Source organism: Drosophila willistoni, unplaced genomic scaffold (genome assembly GCF_018902025.1).
Source record: "Drosophila willistoni isolate 14030-0811.24 unplaced genomic scaffold, UCI_dwil_1.1 Seg737, whole genome shotgun sequence".
NCBI lineage: Eukaryota > Metazoa > Arthropoda > Insecta > Diptera > Drosophilidae > Drosophila > Drosophila willistoni.
In genome coordinates this window covers 6,392-18,521 of record NW_025814640.1, presented here as the reverse complement: position 1 = coordinate 18,521, position 12,130 = coordinate 6,392, and positions in this window count along the sequence as shown.

The following is a 12,130-nucleotide window of genomic DNA, read 5'->3' as shown; positions in this document are numbered from 1 at the left end:
TTAGTACGCGCAAGAACGTCTTGTCTGCGTACGTGCAGTCCAGTCTAGCAATAATGGCGTCGAAATTAAGCACTGTGTTGTGCGACGTAAGGATTGCTCGAGCCGGCCCTGTGATTTTGTTTTTAAAAATGGCCACAGCCTCGTAGTGCGCCTCACTGCCTACGTATCTTCTGAAAATTTCATATGCGTTTGTAGCCGCTAGGCACTAGGCACTGACTTTACAATGTCTAACTTAATTTCACACTTCACACTAGGGTCGATTGTCACTCTCTGATATGTCTCAACCTGTGGAGTCTCTATTCTTAAAGCAGTAACTTGACCTCTAATGGTTTTAAGTTCCGCTCGGAACTCGTCTTTCAGTCTCCTCTCTTGTTCTATGAGTGCACTGTTCACTGCACCTTCCACTAATGCTTTTAGCAGAGACGGGTCTATTTCTAATTGATTGTTTACTTCTGGCCTAAATCTTACTTCTTGTTCTTCGTCACTGTCGTACTCTACCCTTATATTTCTATAAGCCCAAGTCATGAGCAACCAACGAAGCGTAAAATATTTATTTGTTTTTCTTGTTTTTTTCTTTTTTTCTGTTTTTTTTTTAAACGAACTTACACGTCAACAATATCACAATTAACCTGTACCGCAATGCACAATTTCGCGCTGCCAACTCACTCACAAATTCTTTACTTTTTATTTTTATATTTTTAAAATTTTATAAATTTTATTCCAAGTTTTACCAAACATTCGCTTACATGTTCTTGTTTAGGGCCATGGTATTCCTGTCTTAATATCGTCAAATATAGTTGTGACGTCACCGGTGTAGCGGCGGTTAGAGTTGTATATCAAAATATTTACGGTGGAGGACTTGACTTCGTCCTCTTGCTGAACGGTTGGCCTTGTAGCTCAACGGTGTATTAATAAGGCAAATATTTAATGGCAGTGTGCCGGAGTAAATGTTAATTGATCAATATCTTTATTAGCCAATCGTCTGACAAAAACTGATTATAAGAATGGAATGAAATAAAGACTAAAGCTAAGTACATAGAATGGAAATACGAATCTACACAAAATACATAGGATGTACATAAAAGATCATGACCATGCTTGTGGTCAGCACAGCCGACTCAGCATATTCCCGACAAGAACTCAACGCTTGCGACACAACTAAAACGGCTGTACGTTGCTTCGGCCAATATTATTTTGGTTACGTTGCATTTGGCCGTTCGTTGACTTGGCTGTTAACTTGTATGTATGTACGTATGAGTGTGCTTACCGCGTTAAAAATTATTACATATGTATGTATGTACATATGTACCTATGTATGTATGTATGGATGTACAAATTATATGGCATAAATAATTTATGCCGATGGACTAATGTTCAGCCCGTGGAGTGTGCTTTACACTTTAAGTAAAGGTAATTGGTACTTTATAAATTCTCGATTATTAAACACTTTTACTTGCAGGGTAGAAAACAGCTGTTTTTAAATGTATGTATATATGTATGTGTTTTTTTTTTTTTTTTTTTTTATGTGTATATACATACATATGTATTGCTATGCAATTGGTCTTTGGGAAATCAGAATTTCGAATCATGTGGATATTTATAAAATGCATTTCATAAACACAAAAATGATCAAGTATGCAAAAGTGTGTAGGTTGCTATGGAAGAGCGGGAAACCTCACACTTTTATAAGTTTGTAATGGGATATAATGTGAATGCGATTTTTAATAAGAAATGTTGTACTTATCAGGAGTTCCGCCGATGCAAGCTGGAAGAGCGTAAGGATATCCGGCTCGAAGGACCAATGTTCGTGGAGGGGCGGAAGGATCCAAATAAAAATACAAATAATTGGCAGGTGCCAATTTCTTCTGGTTGGTGAGCTGGTAAATAATTAAAAACGCGCGGGAACTTCGTTTAAAACTATGATTTTTATTTACAATACAAACTCACACACGAAAAGGTTCGGTTAAAGTTAAACTGGATGTTAATAACAAAACCCTACCCCTCACTCTCTGCTGTTCACCCGGTGGCGTGAACATCATCGATTATCAATTTTTACATCAATCGCAACAACAACAACTTCTCTTAAACCACATACCACCACGCAGCGATCGATAATTGTATATTTCAATACACACTTCATTCATAGTTCAGCTAAAAGCGTGGCTCCGCATAATTTAAAGCGCCCCGCTGAATGAAACCGTTTTAACCGGGGCTACTCTAGATTCCGCTGCAAGAAGGCAGCACGATATGCCTTGGTCATTGCTAACGCGCACGTAAATTGTGGCACCATAAGCCCGCTGGGACGCATCGCAACAACAATGGAATTGAATGTCGGAATTTGGATCATGGAGAACCCACCGTGGAATTCGGATCTGGTCAAGGAAGGAGTAGCTCTTTGTAAAATCCTGCCACCTGTGATGGAGTTCACTGGGCAATTGATCATCCCACCCTAGCTCTTGTAGCCAAAGCTCTTGCATAAACACCTTGGCTTGAATTACAAAGGGAGCCAGCCAGCCATCGGGATCGAATAACTTGGCGATCTGCCCGAGGACTTCTCGCTTAGTATAAGCTGACTTGATATCTTGGGGTGAGATGACAAAATAAAACTCATCCGTAGTCGCTTTCCATCGGATTCCCAGTGTTTTTGCTGTGATAGCCTCTTCGATATCGAGGAAATCAGCATTCAGCAGATGACACTTTGGAATGCAACTGAGCACGCTCTTCACATTCGATGTCCACTTGCGCAAAGGAAAGCCAGCTGAACCAAGAGCGTCTTGAAGTTCATTGACCATTGCGATTGCCGTTGCTTCATTGTGAGCCCCTGCCCTCAAGTTGCCCCTCTTTATTTCGGAACAGGATCCTCTGAAATGGCGTATGGATTGGATCGACCATAATTTGGCGGTACATTTTTGTGATGTCGGCATTGAAAACTACTCGGAAAAAACGCCACTTGAGAATCTGAGTAGTGAGATCGGACTAAAGTACCGGACCAGGGTAAAGTATGTCGTTGAGACTTACTCCGTTTGTGGACTTGCTAGAGGCGTTAAAGACTACCCGTACTTTTGTTGTGGTGCTGTCGGGCTTGAAAACTGCTTGATGTGGCAAATAAAAATTGCCATTACTGCCGTCAAATGGCACCTAACGCATATGGCCCAAGTCCAAATATTCTTGGATGACGGCGTCATACTCCGTTTTCGCCGGAATATTTTTGAGCCGGCCTTCTTTTTTAGGAACTGAGCCAATGCCCCTGGTCTGGAATGACCAAGGTTGATGTTGGTTGGATCTCGAAACGGAAGTGAGACCGTATATCTCCCCGAAACATCTCTTCTTGTGGTTTTCTGGAAAATAACCTCGCAAACAGAATCAGAATCTTCTACCGGTTTGCCCGGTAGATCCTCCACCTCCCAAAACTTTGTGAGAAGAGTTTCAAGTGCCTCCTCTCTGCTAACAGCGACCCTCGTGGTGAACGCGACACACGAACTAACGGGGACCCCTTGCAACGGGCCTGAAATGACCCAACCAAATCTCGTCTCTTGAGCCACTAAAGATCCTCACACTTCGGTCTGGATACCGGAAAGGGTCACCGCAGGTAGGACATCAATGCCAAGAAGTAGATCGATCTTTGCCTTTAATCTGAAGGAGGAGTCGGCTAAAGGAATATTGGGCATTCCTTCCAGTGTGGCTTGAGCTATCGTACATGACGGCAAATCATCAGCAACTTGGGACAAGACAAAAGCTTCTATCTCTATCTGGACTGGAGGTCCATGCGATGACCGAATGCTTATGTGACAGACCTTCAAGGTTCTATTCACCTTTCCATTAATGCCTGTCACGTCGGCCCTGACAGTTTGGAATGGAGCCGGAACATTCTTTCGGAAGCCGGGTCTAATAGCGCCCGTGAAGCATTAGTAGTGCCCTTGTGCCAAAAGTCCACGATGGCTGTACCTAGCAACTTATCTCGTGAGGACCTTGCCTCAGAGGTAAAGTAAGTCCGACAATGTTGTGAGAACTGGGCTGAGCTGGGACCGGCGTTGGACTATTCTCCGGTCGGGCATCCTTGTGCAACAGCGTATTGTGACGCCCCTTGCACGTGAAGCAATTGTGCTGACTCGGACAATCTTTTACTTGATGTCCTCTTGCGAAACAGTTCAGACAAAGGGACTATTTCTTTATGTATGCCACCCCCTCTGACACCGGTATCTGAAGGAAGCAGGGACATCGACGAACTGGGTGATTCTCCTTCATACAGAGATCACAGGATTTTGGTTTGATGGTCACCTTGGCTTCAAATGTATTAGCCTTTCTGGTGGCTGGAAGCGGATTTCGCGGAGGTTTCGACGTGGGAACCGAAAGAGCCATTGCAGTTGTATTTTCAACTGCTTCGAGCGTACGAAACCGCTCAGTGAGGAAATCGTCCATCATTTGCCACTCTGGAATGGCAGTCTTATCTCCCAGAGATTGTTCCCACAGTGAAAGGGTGTTCTTCGGCAATTTGATGGAACAGAAAAATACGAACATGCCTCCCCAAGTGGTTACTGGCAGGCCACAGTGCTCAAAAGCACGAATGGATGCCTGCAGAGAATTCTGATGATCCTGTAATGCTTTTCCGGACTCATGGGAAATTTGAGGCAGGTCAAGAAGTGCTCGGAATTGGCTGTTCACGATAAGTCTCTTATTTTCGAAACGCTGTTTGAGTGCACTCCATGCCGTTTCAAAACAATCATTTGTAAGCGGGAATTTTGCTACAATGAGGTTGGCTTCACCCCTCGTTTTCGCTAGGAGATGGTACAGCTTTTCAACGGGGTAAATTCGCGAATCGCTTATGTAGATGGCTGTGAACAAGTCACGGAACGTAGGCCATTTTAAGTAATCTCCCGTAAAGACTTCTATGTCAATGGGTGGCAATCGATAGCCTCGTTCTGCTTGTGCAGAGGTAGGCCCATGACGGTTCGGAGGAGTAGGAGCAGACGCTTCGTGGATAAGCTCGTTTAATCGAGCCGTGCATCGCTCGTAAACTTGATAGCATTTGTCGTATTTAGCTTGGACGGCTAAATCTTCAGTGTTATCGTCTTTACTATCTGGGAGTGCCTCGCATTTCTCATATTCCTGCTCGACCTTCTCCCACAACGCTTGAACTCGATCACGACGGACTTGGAGCGTAAATACGCTGACCTCGGACAGTGAAGTGACGTGGGTGTCGACTTCAAACTGAATTAGTTTATCGCTAATGGAGACAAACTTCTTCAAAGCCATGGTGGAAGCAACTAAAACCCTTTTGGTTTCGGACCGAGTGACTCTTTGGGGCGGTTACCAAAATCTGTGGAAGTGGTACCAATGATTTGACCTCTTTTAGGCTTGCTCGTCGTGGCTCTGACGTGGTTTGTTGAAAGGTCGTGCTTGGTGGTGCGGACGTCAGAGCTAATGGACTAGAGAGGGTTTGAAATGCTCGGGAAGGAGGAGTAGTAGGGCTGGTACTCCTCTGGCGCTGACCTGGAGCACGTGCTCGGGCTCGTGCTCATAACCCCAGAGAATGGCGGTTATAAAGTAGTAAGCTGGTTTGGCACGTCTTGAATATTAGCGAAAAAACAGAATGGAACTTTTGGGAAAAACTGGAACACTACCAAACCACTCAAAAAACGGATTTGAAACGCCTTGAAATAGGTTAAAAATCCAGAAAACGAGCTGGTACGTTTGGAATGACTTGGAACACTGCCAAAAAGCCCTAGGAACGGCTTGGAACGCCTTGGAATACCTTGGAATACCTTGGAACTCAAATATATAACCAAAGATACGACTTGGGACACTTGGAATACCTCAAGTGAATAACCAAAGATACGACTTGGAAACGAGTGGAAACACTTTGGAATTGAAATATCTCCAAAGATACGTCTTGGAGCACGTAGATACACTTTCGAATTGAAATCTAACTCCAAAGATACGACTTGAAATGAGTGGAAACGCTTTGGAATTGGATATCTCCAAAGATACGACTTGAAATGAGTGGAAACGCTTTGGAATTGGAATATCTCCAAAGATACGACTTGGAACGCATGGAAACACTTTGGAATTTAAATCTAACTCCAAAGATACGTCTTGAAATTGATTGGAACAATTTGGGAATTCAATATTAAAAACCCAAAATACGACTTGGAAACGATTTGGAATCAGAACAAACAAAAGCGCGGAACACAAATTTTTAATAATTAAATATTATTTGATTTTCCCTCAACGTGACTTTTCAACATATATACCCCACAAAGTGCCTGCCAACCTAGGGTATACAGCACAGCTACTTTTGGTCGTTTGCTTTGTGCCGGTCTTTGGCACATGAGCTTGCAGCTGTGCTGGTATATTGCAGTTAAGCGGGACTTATGTATGCACGTATGTATATAGGCTGCAGGGGGTAGCGGGATTTTATGTATGTATTTTATGTATGGAAAAATATGTTTTTTTTTTTTTTTTTTTTTATAAATAGGGGGAAAGCATTGAAAGCCGAAGTGTGGGACTTGGTATCGACCTTGGTTAGTGGTCACCGCACCGCACTAAAACCTACCCTATGCTCCGTATCCCTCTCGCGGAACCAACGCTGAAGTACTACTTCACGCGGGGGAGATGGCACCTATGCCTCGTCTAGAGTTTACCTAGAACTGAAGTTTTGGTTACGCTGACGTTCAGCGCGACGCAAGGATTGCATGATGACTGCTGCCATGTGGCTAACAGCTAGCCAATTGTTTTGCGAGCTAAGTAGGATATCCATAAAGTCGTTGACTATAAATGGCCTCCCAATGCCTAGGCTTAGCTCTTCCCGTTCAGCAGAATATCTAGGACAGACAAACAGGACGTGTTCTGCGTCTTCTATATTCCCCGCACAGTGTGTGCAAAAGGGATCCGTCTCATGTTTAAACCTATGCAAGTAGGATTTAAAGCATCCATGTCCCGTCAGTAACTGTGTCAGATAGAAGTCAGTCTGGCCATGTTTGCGATTAAGCCTTGGCCGAATGTCGGGGAGAAGGCGCCTTGTCCAGCTCCCATGGTTTGAGTCACGCCATCTGCGTTGCCAGTTAGTCAGAGTCGTCTCTCTTCTAACTGGCGGCGGATCTCTATTTCTAGCCTCGTTAGCCAAGAGGTCTAGTGGGGCCATATCAGACAGCACCAAGGCGGCATCTTCGGAGACTGTCCTAAACGCGCATATGGTCCTGAGCGCGCATGTTCGGTACGACGATCTGCAGTCCCGGCTGTAGGTGGGGGATGACATCGCTGGTGCCCATATGGCGGCGGCATATAGGATGATGGACCTTACCACCGTCGAGATGAGCCATCTGCTCCGTTGCTTGGGGCCGCCGACGTTAGCCATGAGCCGAGTTATAGCTGACGTGGCCTTCGCAGCTTTATCTGCGGTATACTGCAGGTGGGCTTTGAATGTTAGCCTATGGTCCATCATGACTCCAAGGTATTTAATGGCAGGCTTTGATGTTATTGAGCATCCGGCGACTTCGATCCTGGCTGTTTCCACTTTTTTCCTGCTGCTTATGAGCACGGCCTCGGTTTTGTGTGCGGCTATGGATAGTGAGTTGGTCTCCATCCATTCCAGAATCCTGAACACTGCTGCATTGGTGTTTTCTTCCGCTTGCTGGATATCCTTGGCCACAGTGACGATGGCAATGTCGTCCGCGAATCCCACTATGCGAGTGTCAGTTGGCATGTCCAATCGCAGGACAGTGTCATACGTGACATTCCACAATGTTGGCCCGATCACTGATCCTTGGGGTACTCCGCCTGTGATGGTGTGTTTCCGTGGACCAGCTGCTGTGTCGTAGAGTAGCACCCGATCCCGGAAATAGCTGCATATCAGGTTAATGATGTACTCAGATATGTTTAATCGCTCTAGGGACGCGATAATGGAGTCCCAGCTGGCCGAATTAAAAGCGTTCCGTACATCCAACGTTGATATAAGGCAGTATTTTTTGTTGCCGCCTTTCCAGCGTTGCCCTTCGATGGCTTTAGCGGCTATCTCTACCACCGAACTGATGGCGTTGATGGTGCTGCGTTTCCTCCTGAATCCGAACTGCCAGTCCGACAGTCCATGACGTTGCTCCAGTTCCTTCTCCAGTCTGTTGCAAATGATGCGCTCAATAAGTTTCCCAATCACATCAAGCATACACAGGGGTCTGTATGCAGATGGGTCATCTATTTTGTCACCTTTGGGAAGCAGGACCAACCTTTGTAGCTTCCACCTCGTAGGGAACTCCCGTTGCAGCATGCATGTGTTGAAAAGTTCCACAAACGTCGACGCGAGTTTGCAAACTAGCAGTTTGATTACAAGAGCCGGGACCCCGTCCGGGCCCGGGGCCTTTTGTACGTTTATCCTCTTCCCTGCTTCCACGACTTCACCAACATCTGTGAATATCGGTGCACATGGTGTTCCGCTCGCTGCTAAGTTCCTCGTCGGCCTTGAAGGGAATAGCGTTGCTACAATGTGACCCAACTTGGTTGGATCCGTTGGCATTATGCGCTTGGCGAGTTTGCCCATAACCAGTTTATAGGCAGTCCCATGTGGCTGCGCATCTGCATCTGCGCACAGCTTCTTCCAGCAGTCCGCTTTACTTCTCTTGATCTCCATATTTAGGTTGGCTCTTTTCCGCTTGTAGTCTGTAGTATCATGGCTGCATCACATGCTCTGCGAAGAATGTCGCCCATGTGGTTGGCCTGGGTGTCCGTGTCCGTGCTGCTGCTCCTTGTCGCTTGGGTCATCATGGTGAATAACGCTTCTTCGCTCAGCGTGCTTGGGGCCCAGCTGTAGAACGTCGTTGGTGTGTGTGCAGGTGGATAACTCTTGATAGAGCACACAATGGCGAAGTGGTCGCTGTGCGTGTAGATATCCGAAACTGCCCACTGCGCTGCGGGCTAGGCAAGGGCTAGCAAACGTGAGGTCGATCACGGAGCCTCTGCCAGCCTTATTGTAGGTGTGGGTGTTGCCTACGTTGAGCAGACTGATGTTGAGTGTGGCAAAAGCGTCCAGCAGGGCCCTGCCCCTTCTAGTGGTCCTTTGGCTACCCCATTCCGTTGCCCATGCATTGAAGTCCCGGCTATGATGGTTGGCGTGTGGGTTCTGGCGTCCTCCACTAATCCATCCAGTATGCTGCAGAATTCGTCGATGTGTTTGCTCGGTGCTATGTAGCAGCTGTAGACATACACTCCATTGTACCTCGCCCTTACATATCCGTCCGCGCTGTGCTGATTCTCCAGATGTGTCCTGCTGTTGCTCCAAATTGCCGCGCCATAACGGTGGTTTTGCGTCCAGCTGTGGTCCTGTATATGGGAATATGGCTCGCACAAGATTGATAAATCTACTTTCAGGTCCCGCACAGTTTGTTTTAAGAGGTCCTGTGCCGACCTGCAGTGGTTTAGATACTTGCACGCCCCTGAATGGGGGCATACAATTCCATCAATTGTGTGGCGGTAGTAAACCATGTTGAGAAATCTTCACGGCTACCTGAGAATTTGTCAAGATTCTTTACGATGTCTGGCACTTTATCTAGTTCATGCCAATCATCCTGAACGCCAGCTGTCTGGTCCCTAAAGGGTATATGTCCTGACTGAGAATGATTTAATTGTTTCACTATTTCCTGTAACTGAGACGACAAAATTGTCTGGATAGCTACATCTAGTCCCTGTATTGACAGTGCTTCGATTCTATTTGCGGTTGATGCACTTGAGGTGGATGCTGTCGGAGCATCAGAACCTGCTGCATGAATACCACCCTGCTGGAGGACTGCGGCTTTAACCCAGTTGTCTTTAGTCATTTTGGAAATGGATTTTTTTTTTAATTAGGATTAATTCAAGGTGTTACGGTATCGCGAATACGAAAAATATAATCCGCGAAAATTAAATTTTTTTGCTTATATTGATAAAAATATAGCGGTATGTCCGCTAATCTTGGATTGATAAAAATATAGCGGTATGTCCGCTAATCTTGGATTGATAAAAATATAGCGGTATGTCCGCTAATCTTGGATGGAATGGCTTGTGGTATTATACAAAAATTTCAATATTATGTGGTTATTTTTTATAAAAATATTTTTTTCAAAATTTCAAAATTATTTTCTCTTTTTTTTCCAATATTACTTATTATTATTTTCTTTCTTATCTTTTCATTATTTTCTTTTTCTTTTTGAATATTACTTATTATTATTTTCTTTCTTAATTTTTCATTATTTTCTTTTTCTTTTTCGAGTGGGGAAAAAATTTAATTAAGGATTTTATATAAAAAAAAGTTAACTTCTACTTTTCTTTGTTTCTTTTTCTTTTTTAACGAGAGTCTATTCTTGATCTTGATTCACAATTTTTTCACCCACTGTGTTTTCACAATAAAAAATTTTTATTTTGATTTACTTTTGCTTAAATTTATTTTACTTAACTTACGTGAATGCTATCATCCTCGTGCTTTTTACTGATCGGTTTGTAGGAGGTCTCGCTTTTCCAACGTTGAAGGTACTAACGCTCCTGGGCAAACACTTTTGGGTTTTCAGTTTTCCTCCGAACAGGTCTTAGAGGAATTCGCAGCGATTAAAATGACCCTGTCTGGTTAGTGGTATAGTTCTATATAGTGTTTTTGTTTCACTGACTCTAAAGGCCTTTAACGCGTTTTTTGGTCACGAATCACTGGTATCTTTCACTAACTCACGATCACGTTGTATTTAGCAGGGTCCCTGCTCGGGCGCCAATTAAACACTTCCTTCACTCACGGGTTAAAAAAATGAATTTTTATTTATAAAGTCACTTTTATTACAATACAGTATGTTTTAATTATAACTGAAAGATGCTGACTTTGGTGAGCGAATTCGGCGGAGTTTAAGCGAAGTTACCGGTTGGTTTGTACTTAGGCTCAAGACTGATTTGCTATGGTTCAATTATGTTGGATGAAGGCTTGGGTAATCGACGTCATCGCAGGCGGCGGCGTTGGCTGAGTCCAATAGTCCACTTTAAGTGCGTGGGACCATTCTTTGTTTACACAATTGTTCACGACCATTCTTTGTTTATTGCCGAAATTTGTGGCGTGATTCTGCGTATGCACCGAACCCGACACCATTCTTCTAGGGCCTGGGAAAATGGGGTGCAGGCTTATTGTTTATCCTAGCGATCGGACTGTTACTTGAGATTGGCGATCATGCGACAAATGGGCATGTGACGATTGAATGGGGTTGACCAATGGGTATTGCATGTGATGATGAAATAGGGTCGGCCAATGGGCATGCGGTTAATGGGCATGTGTTGACGGACTTGGGTCTATGGCTTCTATGTTATGGTATGAGTTGTGATAGAAGTGCTTAACTTATTATATATGTATATAGGAGATCACTTTAATTTTCGTAGGTTTTTTTTTTCAATGCATACATACATATGTGTTAATATTTTTTTTTTGGAAATTGCGAAAAAATATATATTGGAAATAGGCAAATAAATATGGCGCCTTATATACGTGGCCAATATATGCCAAAGTGCGAGAAAAAAATCTTGAAGTGGGCGAACAAATATGGCTCCTTATGTACTGGACACATATATATGTATGAAAAAAATTGGGGACCAAAATTTTTTCCCCTTTGAGGAAAATTTGCGCGAAAGTAATTTTGCTTTGATTAGGATTGAACTTCCTAAATAGGCAGCTAAATGAATTTCTCCTTCGAATTTCATCCTTCAATAAATTTGGGTAATGCAGCAATCTCACTATGTGTTCTGTTTATTCACTTATAAGTTTTTACACTAAACCAGGGCCCGGCACAAAGAGAGCGCTAAAAAAGTTTAGTTGTATATGTGCACTTGCTTGTGTGCGTATGTTGCTTTACACTGCGCAAAATTAAACTTCATCAAATTCTGTCTCAAATCAAGAAAACGAGTGCAGCAAATAATCTTATGCAAGAAAAAGATAGAGAAACAAAGCAGCGATCAATTTTTTATGTGTGTTCTCTCAACAAAGCGACATAGATCTGCTTGCGTCGAAATGCTGAGGGAAACTAAAACTCACCCTCTCGCTCAAGATAATTTTGTGTGAGGACTTCGGCAGCCGTTCGGTTACACGCATACGAGGTGCCGAACAAGTTCGTCCCCCGGGGATATGAGTGCCGGGTACTGC